Genomic DNA, 20192 nt, shown 5'->3' with positions numbered 1-20192 from the left:
GGCGCTGTGAACTGTGGCGCGGTGCAGAGTACACAGTTACTGAGGTGACTCCCACCCTCTACACGTGCTTAGAAAACTTAGGCCCCCTCTTCCCAATTTGCAGACGAAGAAAGGGAGACTTGTTTCCGGATGGGGGCGCTAGCGCGGGGATCCAGGCTCCGCACTTTACCTTCAACGACCGCAGGACGCGTTCCCAGGAATCCAGGGAGGTGGAAATCACCCCATTTCACAGATCCAGTAGCTGAGGCTTGGAGAAGAGCGTGCCCCAAGTCCCGTAGCTAGGAGCAGTGCAGCATGTTCATATCTCTTTTGCCCGGAGGCATTTAGCATTCTTAACCTGTGCAGGTATATACGGAAATCAATTTAGAGCCAGACGAAATCACCTTTGAAACAGGTAAATCCACGTTCCTTAAGAGCTAAGGGACTCCCCCGTGCTCCCCCCTCAGTCACAAAATGTGGACGGGTATGCAGGCACTGCGCGGTAAGGTGCTGGGGCCCAAGGGCAGGAGGGGGCCTGTCCGCACTGCTCATCTCCGCACCAAGACACCGGAATTAGCTCCTCCAGCATTAACTCATTCCCCAAATACCCATCGAGTCGCTCTGTGCCGGGCCCTGTGCTATACAGCAGGCACAAACAAGACACCTCCGGGATCTCAGAGTCTGGGGCCCCCACGAGCTAGGGCACGTGGGAGAAACAAGGATGGGGAATGGGTGGAACAAGGACTATGGAAGGCTGCCTGCGTGACGCGGACTCAAACGGGGAAGGCTTGCCTAAGATTTTGGTGCGGCTCAAATGCAGATACAGAATAATGTAGATTGGCCGGGCGCGGTGGCTCACACCTGTAATCCCAGCACTTTGGGAGTTTGAGGCGGGCGGATCACCTGAGATCAGGAGTTCGAAACCAGCCTGGCCAACATGGTGACACTGTCTCTACTAAAAATACAAAAATTAGCCGGGCATGGTGGTGCATGCCTGTAGTCCCAGCTACTTGGGAGGCTGAGGCAGGAGAATCGCTCGAACCTGAGAGGCAGAGGTTGCAGTGAGCTGAGATGGCGCCATTGCACTCTAGCCTGGGAGACAAGAACAAAACTCCATCTCAAAAAGATAATAATGCAGATGTTTTCTGTTATCTTTTTTTCCTCTTTTTGTTTTACTTTTCTCAGTCTTTGAAGCATCATTCTTCAGATGCACTCAACTGGCATGCAGTCATCCAATAATTAAGCACCTACTATGTGCTGGGCTCTGTTTCAAGCACTGGAGGGCTCAGTAGTGAATAAGACTGTTCCAGAACAACAGTCCTTGGATTGACAAAAGACAAACCCAAGGGGAGAAGAGATCTGTGTTAGCAGATGCCTTTGGAGGCCTGGCACGATGGCTCAGGCCTGTAATCCCAGCACTTTGGGAGGCCCAGGCAGGTGGCTTGAGTTCAGGACCAGCCTGCAACATGATGAAATCCAGTTGCTACAAAAATTAGCCAGCATGGTGGCATATGCCTGTGGTTCCAGCCACTCAGGAGGCTGAGGTGGGAGGATTGCCTGAACCTGGGAGGCGGAGGTTGCAGTGAGCTGAAATCGGGCCACTGCATCCCAGCCTGGGTGACACAGCAAGACCCTATTTCAAAACAAAACAAAACAAACAAACAACGACAACAAAACAGATGCCTCTGAGTATCTGACCCCAAAGCATTCTACTGCCAAATCCTGCCACCCCCAACAACCCTGCAGGCTGGTACTATTATTAGCCTCATTTTTTCAATGACGGAACTGAGCACAGAGAGTGTAAGTCACTTCCCTGAGGCCACACAGCCTCTGAATAGAAGAGCCAGGATTTGAATTCACACTCTCACCCACGTGGCTGCCGTTGCCTGTGACCATGAAACCTTGGGTGCAGGGGAATGGAATAAACTGGGTCCCCACTCCATCCCCACTCCAGCAAAGAGGAAGGAAAGCTACACGGAATCAGCCTTTACATAGGCCCAGCATGTGGAAGGGGGGTTGGTAGTTGTCAATAGTGAAATGTTTGCCACTTTGCTAATCCAACCCTCATCTCCTTACAGATCCTTTGTATGGCAACCCTGTAGGCTCCTCACCGGCCCAGGTTGGCTCTGGGGAGACCCAGCCCAGCCCAGACGCTCCAAGGACACCATTGGCAGAGCTGCAACCAGAGACCACTGCTCTGCAAGCTACGATTGCTGTCCGGGCAGTCTCACCCACGGGGCAGACTGAATCCTTAGCTTGCTGGTTTGTGTCATCATCCGGCATCAGGCTCAGTTCAAATCCCAGCTCCTCCACTTCCAAGTTGTTGGCCTTGAGCAAGTCACTTAATGTCGCTGTGTTCCATGCCCCATCTGTGAAATGAATGTGGTAATAATGGCATCTCTGTCTCTCTCTGTGGGCACAAATGGTTAATAGATGGGAAGTAATACGTGGCCTGACACACAGAAAGTGTTAGTTAATACCGTTATTATTAGAGCCAGTAAAGCAAAGAGAGAGAGAGGAGTTTAGTGGTGATCAACTTTTCCATCATGTTGCAATCTCAGAATCTAATTTCCAAAAAATAACATTTGAATTTGAAAAAAAAAAAAATGGTGTTTCATGGGCAAGGGGGACCCCTGGGAAGTCCCAGATGGGAGAGCACCAACTTGTACCAAGGAAAGGAGCAAGATGGCCAGTCCCGTCCCAAGTGCCCCCTGGGAAGGGACTGGTCACTGATACCCTTGGACATCCCAGCAAAGACTCCTATTTGCTACCCAGGCAGGGAGTTAAGTCATGGACAGTTTGAGACAAAGGAAAAAAGTCATCCTTCTGGTCACAATGAAGCCCAACCTGGAAAAACGAACAGGAAAGCCTGGTGGGGCCACCCTGGAGAGCCCAGCCCTCTGCCCACTCTCTCGGGACCAAGATGGGCCGACAGAAGGACCGCATGCATGTCTGCAGAACGGTGGGTGGGGCCGGCGGTCATAAATGTTTAATTACATGATGTAAAGATCAAGGTCGTTCTTTCCTCTCGATGTGATTGCTGTAGGGCTCCTGTCCTCACACCAATTTCTTATTCATCATTTATTTTTATTGGAGGCTCTATGAACTGGACATCAAGAGCAGAGGCCGGGGAGTCCCAGCTTTTCATTTGTTCCTGCCACACCCATTCAGCAGCTGCAGAATGTCACCAGCCCTCAACTTGGCATCAAAGACCACTAACAAGCCTGGGCAACATGGCGAAACCCCGTCTCTACAAAAAATAGAAAAATCAGCCAGGCATGGTGGCGCGTGCCTGTAGTCCCAGCTACTTGGCAGGCTGAGGTGGCAGGACGGCTTGAGCTCAGGAGGTCGAGGCTGCAGTGAGCTGTGATTGCACCACTGCACTCTGTACTCCAGCCTGGGCAACAAAGCCAGACCCTGTCTCACAGGAAAAACAAAACAAACAAACAAACAAAAACCCACTAACAATTTGAGGCAAGGAGACATAGGGGTACCATTTTGTGATGTGTGATGTGGTGCCATTTTTCTAACTCTTTTCCAGAAGACTTGGAAAAATGGTGCCACCTCTGTATTAACAGGTGCCAATCATGATCTTCCAAGGCTCTCCATGGGACCCACTTGTCTGCCTTGTTGGAGAGGAGGGGGCAAGGGTGACACCTTGTACATCTTACACTGGCAGGCCACTCTCTGGGGGCAGTGGAGACCCTACAGTGGGGAGCTCTGGGGGCGAGGTCTTAATCAATTGGAGTTGCAAGTAACAGAAATCCACTCAAGTTAGCTGAAGCAGAGAAGGGGACTGCTTGGGTGCTTGGGAGGATACTGAGTTATTTGGGAACCCAAGGCAAGTAAGACTCTCAGACAACTAGAGTGAGTCCTGGAAAGGCACCAGGCCCTCTGGCAGTGCTTTCTGTCTATTTCCTCCTTCTCTGGACATGATTCCTGTCTCCCTCTGCAGCCAGGCCTCGCCTATTCCCTGTGGACATGGCCATCCCGTCAGCTTGGGGGGTCACCTCTCCTCTGTCCCAGAGCCCAGCTCAGGCTGTGCCTCACCATCTCCCACTTCAACTTCCTAGAGGGAGAATCGAATTGTCTGTTGGGAGCAGACGTCCACCTGCAGCTCAACCGAGTGACACCAAGGGATGTTATCGGGCTGCACAAGCATGATGAAATAGTGCTGTGGGCTGGTGGGGTTGATCACAGCAGAGTCTGTGCAGTGTCTGTAGACACATCCAGAAAAAAGCCCCAAATTTAGTGGGACAACAGCTTTGGGTAAATAATCTACAACTAGGACTGAAGCCGACTGTCCTCACAGATCCCAGCCATCTCTGTGAAGGCCAACCTGACTTCCAACAGCCACACCTGTGTCTTTGCTGGAGGGCTGTCCCTGAGCTATCAGAACCCACACAGCACATGAGCATGGTGGCCCATGAGTGCCTAGGATTTAATATCCCCTGGGACAATGGCTGATAACAGCAAATGGGGATGGGGATATAAATACCCCAGATTTCTCGTCCTTGGGTGGGATGATTCAGAGCTGTTTCCCGGAGTTTTCCAGAGGGATTTTCCAATTGGCCATGTGGTAGCTGGCTTAATAACCTACACTGTATCAGCTCTCTTCCCTTCCCTGGATCATTTACCCATCTCTTTCCTATGTTTCTTGCACCTCTCAAACAGACTACCTGCCCTCAAAGCCTCAGCTCAAGGTTTGCTTCTGGGAACCCAAACTAAGTTAACAACCCCAAAGTTTGCAAAGAGGGACTCAGGAGTTACTGCTGTTCTCACAGGCTGTCGTGCATTCATCCATTTAGCCAGTGAATATATGTTGAGCATCTGCTGCCTGCTCGGTAACTCACTGACAAATGTGGGAGAGAAATAGGAAGGAACCAGGGAAGTCTATGCAGCAATAGAGGAGATGACTTTTTACAAGGAGAGCTTGGGAAGCCAAAGACTGAGCTGTGGTCTTATTATTATTATTTGTTACTATTTGAGACAGGGTCTCCCTCTGTCACCCAAGCAGAGTACAGTGGCATAATCATGGCTCACTGCAGCCTCGACCTCCTGGGCTCAAGCAATCTTCTCACCTCGGCCTCCCAAAGTGCTGGGATTACAGGCATGAGCCACCACACCTGGTCAGTATTAGTTAACTATAAAAAACTATGAGTCACGTAGGAAAAGTGAACACCAAATTCCAGAATATGATGGGCACCCCCTTACTGTTTAGGTAATTTAGGGCAAATTAAAGGAAATTATTCATCCAACAGCCGACAACAAATTTATCCAACTCGTGTTACCCCACAAGAAGTAATACAGGCAGAAAATGTAAATAGATTTTTAAAAATAAATTAATGATGAGGGCTGTGAAATGCGAGTTCATTTTTTTCTTCTTTTTGATGACCTTCATGGAGGACTTTCTTTGGACCGGGCATTACGAGGGAAAAGAGATGAGTAAGGCAGATGTGACACAGAGATTTTGATGGAGGGACCCTGGGTGACCGGCAGACACTGTCCTTCAGGCTAAACGCAGTCACAGAAGTATCCAGGGGGAGGGATGGGCTTCAGGTTCAGCCCAGGACCTCAATCACAACAGCCATTGTCTCCTGCCCTCTCCTCAGCTCCCCTCTCCTCCTGGTTCTACCTAGCCATGGCCATATTCCCTCCTGTTACTCTGGGAGGAAGAGACGATGGTCTCTGGCAGCTATCAACTCAACCTCTCCAGCCCTGCGACCAGCAGGACTGGCACCACCCAACTTTGCTGCAAATCGAGAAACAAAAATCCCAGGGAAAGGCACTGATTGGCTGGCTTGGGTCACATGACCTCTCTGGCAGATGATATCATGCCCCATCCTGGTCCTCGCACCCTCACTTCCTACCGCCAGTACATGTGTTCCTCGGCATGAGCGCTTTCTCTGTGCACGGGAACTTGTGGCAGGCTAGAATCAACGTGGGTCACGCCACTCAGCAGCAGCCTCAACCGATGATTTCACAGGCACAGGGGCACTCACGTCCCAGCTTTCTCACCTCTCTGGGGGACCCTGAGGTGTGCTCCACAGTGGCTCCCAGAGTCCCCTGTGGGATTGAGCTCCAGGGGCCCCCACTGGCGGCTGACTCCATAGTCCACCCTTGATTGGCTGCCTTTCCTAGCTCACATCCCCACTCTCCCCCGGTATTTCCTGGGATCATCTCTCAAGTAAACTACTTGCACCCACATCCTGTCTCAGAATCTGTTTGGGAGGGAATCCAACTTGAGACATCCGGCCATTGGAACAAGCCCATGGCTGTGGCCAGGGGATAGGGACCTTGTGACTGGCTAGCCTGCATGACATGCTCCCTGCCAGGGTCACATAATCTGCGTGAGGGAGGAGCAGCTCCCCCAAGGAAGGGGGGCTCGGCAGAGAGAAGGGCAAGATAGATGGATCTAGAAGGACACACAGGAGACAGGCTCAGGGCTCTCCGGGCAGAGGATGGTGTGTGCAGGTTGGAGGCAGGAAAGCGCGTGTGTGAGAATCCCAGGATGGAGGCGAGGGTGGAGAGGTGGATGCCTGCAAAGCATTTTAGACTTGAACCTTCACTAGAGTGAAACCTGCAAAGGAATTTAGACTCCAACCCACGGGGAACAGAGAATGAGGAGCCCCAGAAAGGCGAGACTTCCATTTTGGACAGATCCTGGGGGATGTGTGGTGAGGGTGGCTTGGAGGAAGAGCTCCTGGCATCAAAGAGCATGACATCCCAACCCCCTGAACAGCATGCTTCCTCTGTGGGCACCTGGCGAGCCCCGGGCTGCCCAGAGAATGGCTTCACCCAGAGAGGCTTCATTGAGTGTGCAGCTCAGGGAGCAGCAGATACACTGGCCTGCTGAGGCTGTCTCGGGGACACCAGGACGGCCTACACCCTCCGTGTGCCACTCACTGCCTGAGTAACACACGGGAGGGAACTGGGAATGGCAAGTTCATCACCTATGGAAGCTTTACAGGAATCCTACATCCCATCCTCATGTCAACGCGATGAGGTGGGGTCTGCAGGATCCCCATTTAGTCAAGGAGAAAACCGGGGTTCCAACGCATCAAACAAGTGCCAAGGACGGCACAGCAAGAGTCACCGAGGGAATGAACCCAGCAGGCTCCAAATACCGACCTTTTCACAATTCTGTCATGTGGTCATTCATTACTTGTAGGTCAGGTGCAGGCCTTTCTCTCCCAGCACCCCCTGAATCTATTCATGTCCTGAGTTCCAATTGTGAGCTTTCTGCTGGAGATGGACACCTGCTCAGGCAATGAGGTGGTCAGAAGGGAGGTGTCCTCTTGAATTCTTTGGTTAGAAAGTACTGGAATATTCATGGAGGCTTTAGCCACAAGGCTTAGGATGGAAAAGCTTTTATGGTTTCAATAGTATAAAAAATTATCCTGGAATGCTCGTAAATCCTTCCTCTGAAGCCAACGAAACATCTAAAAAAGTGATGAGGCTGCCAAGTCATCAACACCCAGGGTGGCAGTTGGTGGCTGCCCTGGGACTCTAACGCCAGCTTCCCAAGTCTCCATCTCAGGGCCAGGTCCCTTCTACCACAAAAGTCCCCAGCAGTGGCACAGATGGCTCAAGTTGCCTCCCGATATCTTATCTGCTTTCTTCCTTAATAATAGGAAGATTCCTGACTTCTAAATGTGTGCACTGTCACTCAACTAAAGATGATACTCCCCTGCCTGCCTTGCAACTTCTCCTGTCCATAGAAATAAGTTTTAGACAAAGAGAAGTGAGTGGGACAGTTGTGTATGACTTCTAGGACATCTCTTTAAAGGGAGGAGGAGGTGTGTCCTTCATGTTCTCCTTCCTCCTTCCTACCTGGAATGAGGGTATGATGGCTGGAGCAAAGCAGCCACATTGGCCCATGAGGTGCCTTCGGAACAGAAGGCACAAATGGTGGGTCTTGAATCCCTGACACTGTAGGTCTCTGTACCAGTCCCACTGCCTAGGTCAGACTTCTTCTACATAAAGGAGAGATACATTTATATCCCCATTTAGGTGAGGGAGAAGGGGAATGGTGTTTGTTACCCACAGTGGCTAAACCTGATACGCCTTTAGTTTAAAAGTGAAAACAGGCCAGGCAGGGTGGCTCACACCTGGAATCCCAGCACTTTGGGAGGCTGAGGCAGGAAGATCACTTGAGGCCAGGAGTTCAAGAACAGCCTGGGCAATACAGCGAGACCCCACCTCTACACAAAAGAAATTAGCTGGACGTGGTGACATGCACCTGTTTCCAGGTAAATGACAGCATTCCTTTCGGTCTTCCCAGCTACTTGGAAGGCTGAGGTGGGAGGATTGCTTGAGGCTGAGAGGTTGAGGCTGCACTGAGCCATGATCCACTGCACTCTAGCCTGGGCAACAGAGTGGAAAAGAAAAGTGAAAATAGACCTAATGTTAGAACAAGGGAGTTTCTTTTTTGTTATTGCATCTGGGCTTTCTTTCCTTTGAATCCTCCATCTGGCACCTCTTCAACCTTGGGGGAAAACCACAGAACGGAAGGATGATTGCATCTCTACGAGAAGCTGGGGGCTCTACTGCACGATGTCGTAAGAGACATTTTGCCCAGGCCGCTTTGTAACCACCACCCCTGGACAGCCCAAGCTCATACCCAAAGCATACCTGGGTTCCCACCATCCCCTGAGCTCCTGCCCCTTTCATTTCTTCATCATCCAAGCTTAGGAGTCAGAGAAGCAGGGTGATGACCTGGAGCGGGAATTCCTCAGAAAAATATCCCCTGGGCGGCTCCTTTGGCAAATGCTGCGGCTGTGACCACTTTCTCCCCTGGAGGACAGTCAGGAGGCTTCTCCAGAGGAGACGGCGTCCTGGGCTTCACCTCCAGGGTGCGGTTTCTGGAAGATTCTAAACCTGTCAGGCCAGGAAGAAGGCAGGCCTCTGGATGCTGCAGGTCCTGCAGATGGTGTCCCCGGCTTCAGGGTGTGTGCTGGATCCTGTGTGAGCCCAGATCCCTCCACACCAGGCCGGAACAGAATGGAAACTTATCCTGCCAAGACCCTGGCAAGGACTCAGCAGTACCCACGCTGGGTCCCCAGGTCCCCTGTTGGGCGTGAACCCCAGCTCCAACACCTCCTGGCTTGAGACCCTGGAGACGTGCCTTGGCGTCTCTGCACCTCAGTGTTGCATCTGTAAAGTGGGAATGATAATAAGACCCCTTCCTAACACTGCGTGCCAGGTGGGCTCACTATCGGAAGTTCTCGTCATTAGTAATCTCCCCTCCATCTTTGCTCTCCAAGTCGTCAACACTGTGGTCTCTATAAACACTATGACTGCTATCACCCTGCCATGGGTTGCCCCACTCACCCCCACCCCAGAAAAAAAATTCAAATAAGTAGAGTTTCTGGTCAAAGCTTGATAAGCAGGTAAATGACAGCATTCCTTTCTCAGGACTGCCATACGAATTATCCCCAACTGGGTGAATTAAACCAGCAGAAATATATTCACTCCTAGTTCTGAAGGCCAGAAGTGATGTCAAGATGCCGGCAGGGCTGTGCTCCCTCTGAAGGCTCTAGAGGAGGGTCCTCCCTGCCTCTGCCAGCCTCCCTGGAGGTCCCTGGAGACCCCTGGAGACCCCTGGAGGTCCCTGGAGACCCCTGGAGGTCCCTGGAGGTCCCTGGAGATCCCTGGAGGTCCCTGGAGGTCCCTGGAGACCCCTGGAGCTCCCTGGAGGTCTCTGGAGATTCCTGGAGACCCCTGGAGGTCCCTGGAGGTCTCTGGAGGTCCCTGGAGACCCCTGGAGGTCCCTGGAGTTCCCTGGCTTCTGGCTGCACCACTCCAGTCTCTGCCCCCATGGTCACTGCATTTCTCTCCCCGTGTGTGTCTGTGTGTCTTCTTTTTTTTTTTTTTTTTTTTTTTTTTTTTTTTTTGAGACGGAGTCTTGCTCTTCTTGCCCAGGCTGGAGTGCAATGGTACAATCTCAGCTCACAGCAACCTCCGCCTCCCGGGTTCAAGCAATTCTTCTGCCTCAGCCTCCCGAGTAGCTGGGATTACAGGCATGCACCACCACACCCAGCTAATTTTGTATTTTTAGTAGAGACGGGGTTTCTCCATGTTAGTCAGGCTGGTCTCGAACTCCTGACCTCAGGTGATCCGCCCACCTCGGCCTCCCAAAGTGCTGGGATTACAGGCGTGAGCCACTGTGCCTGGCCTGTGTCTTCTCTTATAGACACATAAATCATTAGGGCCTACCCAATTCCAGTGTGACTTCACCTTAACTAAATATATCTGCAAGGACCCTATTTCCAAAACCACCTTCTGAGGATCCAAGTGGACACGAATTTTGGGTGGCCAACATCCAACCCAGTACAACGAATTAAAATAAAATAGGTAAATGCTTGCGCACATAGTAAATATTAAGGTTTAACTAAAGATTAATTATCACTGATATTAACAACAATTGGATTTTTATTGCCAGGATAGACAATAACGGGGCATGGCACCCAGCCTCCACCCTACGCTGACCTCCACCATGAGCTGGCACTTGGTACTTGGGGTGGTACAGGAATTGGGACAGATGAAAACCACAGAGATGTGTCCACTTAGGGAAGTGAGGACACAGAGCACCTGCCCCCGCACAGCTAAGGGCTGGCCCATGGAGGAAGAGCTATCCCTCCCAGCATCCCCTCTGGGTGGAGCGCAGGGTTGGAGCCTGGAGCGGGGATGGAGCAGTAGAAAGGTTTGTCTCTGCAGGAGGGTGTGGCCATCCAGTGCTCTAGGAACAGGGAAGAAGTAAGTGTCTGAAACAGAGTCAGATGCCAGGTTAGCCCACATGAGGAGAGGCAGGTGTGTTGAAGGCAGGCACCAAGAGGACCAGGGATTTGGGATCCCAGTGTCCCAGGGTCAGTCCCTCCCTCAGCGTCCTTCTGTGTCTTGCTCTGGAATACTGAGGTGGTTCCATTAGCTCACCCAGTTGGAGTCTATGTACACTTTTAAAAAATGGTCTCAGGCCGGGTGCAGTGGTTCACGCCTGTAATCCCAGCACTTTGGGAGGCCGAAGAGGGCAGATCACTTGAGGTCAGGGGTTCAAGACCCACCTGGCCAACATGGTGAAAACCCGTCTCTACTAAAAATAAAAAACCTTAGCTGGGCGTGGTGGCGCATGATTGTTATCCCAGCTACTTCGGAGGCTGAGGCAGGAGAATCTGGGAGGTGGAGGTCGCAGTGACCCGAGATTGCTCAATTGCACTCCAGCCTGGGCAACAAGAGAGAAACTGCGCGTCAATTAAAAAAAGAAAAGGAAAAGAAAAGAAAGAAAGAAAAGGTCTCAGGCCGGGTGCAGTGGTGCACGCCTATAGTCCCAGCACTTTGGGAGGCCAAGGCAAGAGGATCACTTGAGGCCAGGAGTTCAAGACCAGCCTGAGCGACATAGCAAGACGCTCATCCCTACAAAAAGTAAAAAATTAGCCGGGCATGGTGGTGCATGCCTGTATTCCCGGCTACTTGGGAGGCTGAGGTGAGATGGGAAAATCACTTGAGCCCAGGAGGCAGAGATTGCAGTGAGCCGAGATCACACCACTGCACTCCAGCCTGGGTAACAGAGCAAGACTCTGTCTAAAAAAAAAAAAAAAAAAAAAAGTCTCATGGCCCGCCTGGCAGCAGAGGCCACCTTCGCATGTGACAGTCTCAACTTACGCACCTTATCCACATGGGCTTGAGCACCTGCCCTGTGACAGGCCCTGTTCTGCAGAGCCACGCCACTCTGACACCCTTCCAGGCGCCCTCTCCACTCTCCAGCTCTTCCTTGACAGGGACTTGGCCCATTTCTCCGCCCTGCTAAGGGTCTGTGGAGGGCTGAATAATGGCACCCCGTCTAGGCCTGTTCCTGACTCCTGGAGCTTGCAAATGTGCCCTTACACGGTGCATTTGCTCCTAGGGCTGCTGTAACTAAGTACCAGAAACAGGGGGCTTCAAACAACGCAAATGCATTTTCCCACAGTCCTGGAGGCCAGGAGTCCAAGGTCAAGGTGTCGAAGGGGCCATGCTCTTCCCGAAGGGCCTAGGGAGGACCCATCTACACATGTCTCAGCTTCTGGTGGCCGGCAATGCCTCATGTCCCGTCTGTGGCCATTCCAATCTCCGACTTCCTCTTCACATGGCCACCTTCCCGGTGCATCTGTGTCCAAACTTTCCTCTTCTTATGAAGACATCGGACACTAGATTAGGGCCCATCCTAGTTGAGTGTGACATCATCTTAATGTGATTACATCTGCAGAGACCCTAGTTCCAAATAAGGTCCCATTCTGAGGTCCCAGGTGGACATGGATTTTTGGGAAATGCTATTGGACCCAGCACTCATTGTAAGGGGGCCTCTGCAGACGTGATTCCGCTAAGGGTGGTGACATGGGAAGAGCGGCCTGAATTCTCCTGTGGCCCCCACGGAATCACAAGCCTCCCTTGTAAGAGGGAGGCCAGAGGGTCAGCGTCAGAAGACAAGGTGCTGTGATGACGGAAGCCGAGGTTGGAGTGATGCACTCTGAGGATGGACGAAGGGGCCATGAGCCCAGGAGTACAGGCAGCCTCTAGAAGCTGGAAAAGTCAAGGAGACGATTCTCCCCTGGAGGTTCCAGGAGCAACCAGCCCTGCCCACACCTTGACTTTAGCCCAGGGACGCCGATCTCAGACTTCTAACCTCCAGAACCGTAAGATGGGATACTTAAGCTGTTTCCAGCTGCCAACCTTGTGGTCACTTGTTACCGCAGCCATGGGAAACCAGATGGATCCATGAAGAGCTGTGTCTGTGACACGGCGTCGGCAGGGCTGCAGAACCGGGCTCCTGCGCCGCCCTTCCAGGGGAAACAGCCATGAATGAGCCCTCAGGCAGCCAACTGTTTCCCTGCGGAGCACCCGGGCCCGGCAGGCAGCCGGCTCCCAGACCACACACGCTCCGCACAGTCCTGAGTCATCTGGCCTGAAGGTGCTTCCCTAGAGCCTCTTTACCGGAAATGGCCTGCGTTTGACCTGATTATTTTTGTAGCAATCGATGAACACTTCCCAGATGCAAAATTGGACAGTGGCCAGTTCCAGGCTGTGCATGGCCCAGGACCACCCATGCAAGAGCCTCCGGGGGGTTCTCTAGCCCGAGTGGTGTCACTGCATTCCCACTGTTCCCGAGCACCCACGGTATCACCGCCACCATCAGGGGAGCCTGAAGTGCCTGCAGAAGCTCTGGCCAGGCCCAGGGGGTGGACAGGAAGTCCAGTCATCCTCGGCATCCTGTGAACCGCTGCTTCTTGCATTTTTAATCTCGGCGGGTCCCACTTGGGTGTCTGAAAATGCAACTTCCTTATTTTCCCTAACAGGGCAGTTGAGGGGTGGGGTAGTACTTAACCTTGACAACAGGACATCTCTTGGTTTCTTTTTTTTTTTTCTGAGTCGGAGCCTCACTCTGTCGCCCAGACTGGAGTGCAGTGGTGCAATCTCAGCTCACTGCAACCTCCGCCTTCGGGGCTCAAGTGATTCTCCTGCCTCAGCCTCCCCAGTATTTGGGATTACAGGCATGTGCCACCATGCCCAGCTAATTTTTGTATTTTTAGTAGAGACGGGGTTTCATCATGTTGGCCAGACTGGTTTCAAACCCCTGATGTCAAGCGATCTGCCTGCCTCAGACTCCCAAAGTACTGGGATTACAGGCTTGTACCACCATGCCTGGCTAATTTTTGTATTTTTAGTAGAGATGGGGTTTCACCATGTTGGCCAGGCTGGTTTCAAACTCCTGACCTCAAGTGATCCGCCTGCCTCTGCCTCCCAAAGTGCTGCTTACAGGCGTGAGCCACCATGCTCAGCCTCAGTCTCTCTATATCATCTCTGTTAATTTGCAGCGGTCTCTGCAGCAACTAGCCCACCCATGTGCACTCAGAGCCACTCAGGGCCCTCGCTCTTTCCCTCCTTCCTCTCCTCTCCCCCTAGATGAGTGGGAAGGAAGTTTAGGGACTTCATGGTTTTGCAGAGAGGCAAAGACGGAGCCCACCCACCGATCTTTTTACATGACAGGAGCCCTGATTAATTTCCCAGGGCTGTCCTAACAAACTGCTGCAAACTGGGTGGCTAGCAATAGAGATGTGTTCTCTCCCGGTTCCGGAGGCCAGAGGTCTGAAATCAAAGCGTCTGCAGAGCGGAGAGAGGGAAGATCCTTCCGGCCTCTTCCAGCTTCCAGGGGCCCCAGGTGTTCCTTGGCTTGTGGCCGCATCACTCCCATCGCTGCCTCTGTCCTCGCGTAGCCTTCTTCTCTTCTTATACGGACATTCATGGTTGCACTTAGGGCACACATGGTCATCCAGGATGGCCTCATCTCAAGACCTTCTATTGATTACAGCAAAGATACTTTTTCTTTTTCTTGTTTTTTTTTTTTTTGAGACAGAGTCTCACTCTGTTGCCAGGATGGAGTGCAGTGGCCTGATCTCAGCTCACTGCAACCTCTGCCTCCCAGGTTCAAATGATTCTCCTGCCTCAGCCTCCTGAATAGCTCGGACTACAGGCATGTGCCACCACGCCCAGCTAATTTTTGTATTTTTAGTAGAGGCGGGGTTTCACCATGTTGGCCAGGATGATCTCGATCTCTTGACCTTGTGGTCCACTCACTTCGGCCTCCCAAAGTGCTGGGATTACAGGCCTGAGCCATCGCAGCCAGCGTTTTTATTTATTTATTTATGTGAGATGTAGTATTGCTCCATCACCCAGGCTGGAGTGCAGTGGTGTGATCTCGGGTCACTGCAACCTCAGCCTCCTGGGTTCAAGCGATTCTCGTGCCTCAGCCTCCCGAGTAGCTGGGATTACAAATGTGCACCACCAAGTCCGGCTAACTTTTGTATTTTTAGTAGAGGTGGGGTTTCACCATGTTGGCCAGGCTGATCTCGAACTCCTCACCTCAGATGATTCAACTGTGTCGGCCTCTCAAAGTGCTGGGATTACAGGCATGAACCACCGTGCCCAGCCAGATTCTTTTTCCAAATAAGGTCATATTCACGGGTTCTGGGCATCAGGGCTTGGATATATCATTCTGGGGGCCACCAGTTAACCCACTCCAGCAAGCTTGGACATACCAGGCCACATCGGCCTACAGGGCTTGGGGAGTCACCCAGGCTGGGGCTGCTCCACTGTGCACGAGGGCTGTCCTCCACCTTGCACTGGAGGGAGCTGCCTCATAACACGTTCGCTCTCAGCCTCCTCCTTAATCTGCCTCCTCCCTTGACTCCAGGGTCCCGACCAGGGGCAGAAGCTCTTTTTCTCCTGTCCGCTCACCTTGCTGGAGCTGGGAGGGAGGATTTTCCACCTTCTTATGTTTGGGGTGTTCCTTCCATGAGGCACTGGGTTTTCCATCCCCTCTGGCTGATAATAAGTTTGAAGTTCAATAGGCCTGACCTTTTTTTTTCTTTTAAATTTTTCACTGACTTTGTTGTTTTTTTGTTTTTGTTTTTCTTTTTGTTTTCGTTTTGAGACGGAGTCTCGCTCTGTCGCCCAGGCTGGAGTGCAGTGGTGCAATCTTGGCTCACTGTAAGCTCCGCCTCCTGGGTCCACGCCACTCTCCTGCCTCAGCCTCCGGAGTAGCTGGGACTACAGGCACCCGCCACCATGCCCGGCTAATTTTTTTGTATTTTTAGTAGAGACAGGGTTTCACCGTGTTAGCCAGGATGGTCTCGATCTACTGACCTCATGATCCGCCTGCTTCGGCCTCCCAAAGTGCTGGGATTACAGGCGTGAGCCACCGCGCCTGGCCCTTTTTTCACTGACTTTGTAAAACAATTGTTTTTTTAAAAAAAAACTTTTAACTTCCAGGGTACATGTGCAGGATGTGCAGGTTTGTTACTTAGGTAAACGTGTGTCACGAGGGTTTGTTGTACAGACTATCTCGTCACTCAGGTATTAAGCCCAGTATCCATGAGTTCTTCTCCTGATCCCCTCCCCGCTCCCACCCTCCACCCTCCGACAGGCCCCAGTGGGTGGTGTTCCCTTCTATGCGCCCATGTCTTCTCATCCTTTAACTCCCACTTATCAGTGAGAACGTGCGGTATTTGGTTTTCGGTTCCTGCGTTAGTTTGCCAAGGACCACGGGCCTGACTCTTGATGCAAAAGGGGTGCAAAGGATGTGGGCAACCCCGTTCCCCTCTCCATTCCTTCCCAGGGCTCTGGTCTCACTGAGAACTCTAAAAGCTAAACAAGTTGCTTTCTTGCTGAGGTTCTGCTAAGCTTTCCTAGTCCCCCGAGGCAGGTAGGGGCTCCAGCTGAGGAGTAAAAAGGTCGGCTAGCCAGAAATTCAAATGACGGAAAGACATCCCTGTGTTCTAAGAAACAGGATCCCCTGACGTCCACCGACCTGAGCAACGTCACCAATAGGAGGCCTCAGAAGCATTTTTAACATCAACCTTACAGGGGGTGGGGTTTATACACAAGCATGTGTACCCATTTAAGTGGACAGCTGGATGAGGAACAGATGTCTATACCCGCCCAACTACCACCATGATACAGAATGTTCCCATCACGCCCATCTGCGTCCCACCTCCCCCAGCAACCATGGATCTGCTTTCTGTTGCTTTGCTGTAGACTTGCTTGCCTGTTCTAGAATATTCTGTAACTGGAAGCATATGGCATGGTCGAGGACTCCTTTCTTTTTTTGAGATAGGGTGTCGCCCTGTTACCCAGGCTGGAGTGCAGTGGTGTGATCTCAGCTCACTGCAACCTCTGCCTCCCAGATTCAAGCGATTCTCCTGCCCCAGCCTCCTGAGTAGCTGGGACTACAGGCAAGTGCCACCACGCCCGGCTAATTTTTGTATTTTTAGCAGAGATGGGGTTTCACCATGTTGGTCAGGCTGGTCTCGAACTCCTGACCTCGTGATCTGCCCACCTCGGCCTCCCAAAGTGCTGGAATTACAGGCGTGAGCCACCACGCCCAGCCAGTCGAGGACTCTTGACTCCTCTCTTCCCTTCCTGCTCCCCTGAAACTGGTCCCACACCCGGTCCACTTGACGCAGGTAGAAGCCACATCAGTCCCTCCTTTCTCCTGCAGCCCATCCGCCATTTTGGTTGGGGGCTCTGGACTCACCCTATGGGGAGGCGCTGTGGCCCAGTGGCCAGCTCCCCACCTCCCGGGTTTGGATCCTAGCCCACCATTTCCTCACTTGAGACGCTGGGCATGTTCCTCAGGCTCTCCAGGGCTCAGTTTTCCTCATCTGGGGAATGGGGATGAGAACATCAACCTCTGTGCTTCAGGAGCAAACAACAACACTAAAAGTTCTGGCTGGGTGCGGTGGCTCACACATATAATCCCAGCACTTTGGGAGTCCGAGGCAGGCAGATCATCTGAGGTCAGGAGTTCAAGACCAGCCTGCCCAACATGGTGAAACCCCGTCTCTACTAAAAATACAAAAATTAGCCAGGCGTGGTGGCGCATGCCTGTAATCCCAGCTACTGGGGAGGCTGAGGCAGGAGAACTGCTTGAGCCCCGAAGGCAGAGGTTGCAGTGAGCTGAGATCGCACCACTGCACTCCAGCCTGGGTGACAGAATGAGACTCTGTCTCAAAAAAAAAGAAAAAAGTCAGCATTCCCTGAGGGTGAGCACAGTGAGCTCCCAGCTGATCAAGCCTGGCCAATGAGGAAAGATTTTTAAATGAATGCAAATGTATTTCTTTTTATGCTAAAATTAATATTAATAATGCCTATTTCTTTTTCTTTTTTGAGAGGGAGTCTCGCTCTGTCGCCCAGGCTGGAGTGCAGTGGCTCGATCTCGGCTCACTGCAAGCTCCACCTCCCGGGTTCATGCCATTCTCCTGCCTCAGCCTCCCGAGTAGCTGGGACTACAGGCGCCCGCCACCACGCCCGGCTAATTTTTTGTATTTTTTTAGTAGAGACGGGGTTTCACCGTGTTAGCCAGGATGGTCTCGATCTCCTGACCTAGTGATCTGCCCACCTCGGCCTCCCAAAGTGCTGGGATTACAGGCATGAGTCACCGCGCCCGGCCAATAATGCCTATTTCACTCGGTTGCTGTGAGGTTCTAATTAGGCATGTAAAATGCCTGGCTTTTTCTTTTTTTTTTTTTTTTTTAAAGAAAAACCTACACATGTTAATTATTTTAATTGTTCCTCTTCTCTGGTCTCCACTTTGCAGCCAGAATCATTATCTGAAAACCCAAGCCTGACCAGACACTTCCCTGCCCATTAATGACCTTGGTTATCTTCATTACTGGCAACTTTCTGGGTTCATCTCTCTCGACTGCACCCAACTCCCTGCCCCATACCCTCCCCACCGACCTGCAAGCACATGCACCCCTCTACGCATCAGCAGCACTAAGCTTCTTCCTTCTCTCTGAGCCCACAGGGGCCTTTTGTGCCACTGGACCTTTGCACACGCTCTCGCTCCACCTGGGAAAACCCACCTTTCAAGACCCAGCACCGATGTCACCTCCTTTGTGAGGGCATGTGGTTGGCAAGGTAGGCAGTTGCTTCTATCTTTTGTCTTCCTTAGCAACATCTTGCTATCATGCAAATTGCTTTGCTCGCCTGTTAAAATAAATGAGGTGAATTGAATTATTGGTTCTGGTTCTCCACTCTGCTGTCTGTTCTACAGCCCAATGGCCTTGGGGTCTACCATGGCCTCATGGTGGGCAAAGAGTACTTTCCACCTCTTGACTTTGAGCTTAGCCATGTGACTTGCTTTGATTGATGGGCTTCCGCCATGGCCACAAGGAGAAAATGCCCCAGGCAATCCACGGGTCACAGAACAAAATGTCCAGTAGAATTGGATCCATCCTGTAGCTTGAGCCCAGCATAAATCAGGTGACCCCACCCCACCCCGTTTTCCCAGATGATTTGCAGACAGAGAGCAAGAATAAAGCCACAGAGTTACGGGTGGTTTGTTACTCAGCATCACCGTGGCAATAGCTAACTGTGACAATTGTTCCATCTCCTCTTTTACTTCGAGCATCTATAAGCTGGAGACCACGTCCCACTCCCTGGGTATCCCCAGTACCAGCATAAGGCTGATATTTGAAGGGGAAGGAAATTTCAGAGGGCCCTGTGAAATACTGATTGTTAACTTCAGCCAGCAGGGAAAGAGACAGAAACAGGAAATCCAAGGACTGGCAGGCCCTCCCAAAGATAGCTTAGGGACCAAGATCATAAGTCTGGTAATTGGACAGCACAGGTTAGAATTCCAGCAACTTCCTTCAGTTCACTGAGATGCCACTTCATCAGCCATGGAGGGGAGCTAAGAATCTTGTCAGTCTCACAGTGTTGTTGGGAGGATTAAATGATTGAATGTAGGCAAATCCCTGCACATAGTGTTTGGCACGTTGTCAGTTCCTCGAAGATACTCCATCAAATTGATATTGGAGAGACATGCAAAGTAACCCAAGAACTGTACTTAGCAATGACAAGAACTGGAGAGCATTTATTCATGAAAAGTATCCTCTGGCAAGGGAAGTTTTGGAGCAGAATACACAACTTTAGAGAGAGGGCTTAGCAGGAGGATAAGGAAGGTGAACACACCGTTCCTGACGGAACACTCACCTTCAGGACCTTCAGGACCTTCCACGACCTTCCATGACCTCATGTCTCCTAAATTTCCAGGATTATCAAGTTTGTTCTTCTGATGATTCAAATCATAGAAACTACAATTGTGAGCTTAGGAAAAAAAAAATACTTAACTTCTGGTCTAGGTTTTATTCTGTTTCCTAATGATAACTGAAGGTAAGTCCAAACATGCAATTTTTTTCCAAACATGCATTTTTCAATTGATCTTTTCCTTCATGAGTCATCTCATGATTGGCCTCATTATTTTAGAAAAATCATCTATTTTATGTATATCCCTAATGAAACTTCAACTTTTTACATATCTGCAAGCAAATAATATAGATAAATTGGAATCAGACAGGCAATGCAACTAATCTAAAAGAAGACAAGAAAATGGCGAGAAAGGAACAAAGAAGAGATAAGACAAATTGAAAATCAAATAGCATGATAGCAGGTTTTAACCCAACTATATTGATTTATGTTAAATGTAAATGTTCTAAACATTCCAACATAATGTAAGGTTGTCAGATTGTATGAAAAAGCAAGGCCCAACGGTATGCTGTCTACAAGAAACCAACTTTAACTACAAAGACATAAATAGGTTAAAAGTAAAGAGATGGAAAAATGTATACCATGCAACATGCTTATACTCACCAAATGAAAGCTGGAGTGGTGATATTAAT

At 51.0% G+C, this 20192-nt stretch overlaps 1 long non-coding RNA gene across 1 annotated transcript; it reads right to left on the bottom strand.

The window, feature by feature from the left end:
• Positions 1-169: 169 nt before the first annotated feature.
• LOC107968916 (uncharacterized) lies at positions 170-19790 on the bottom strand. The gene is made up of 5 exons (XR_001710464.4): positions 19507-19790; positions 18375-18498; positions 17045-17171; positions 2211-2348; positions 170-337 (listed from the first exon to the last, which is right to left on the bottom strand). It is a non-coding gene; the product is annotated as an uncharacterized LOC107968916 (long non-coding RNA).
• Between the last annotated feature and the right edge of the window lie 402 nt (positions 19791-20192).

This window comes from Pan troglodytes, chromosome 18 (assembly GCF_028858775.2).
Source record: "Pan troglodytes isolate AG18354 chromosome 18, NHGRI_mPanTro3-v2.0_pri, whole genome shotgun sequence".
NCBI lineage: Eukaryota > Metazoa > Chordata > Mammalia > Primates > Hominidae > Pan > Pan troglodytes.
Note: the sequence above shows the minus strand (reverse complement) of the source record. Positions and strands in the feature narration are given on the sequence as shown.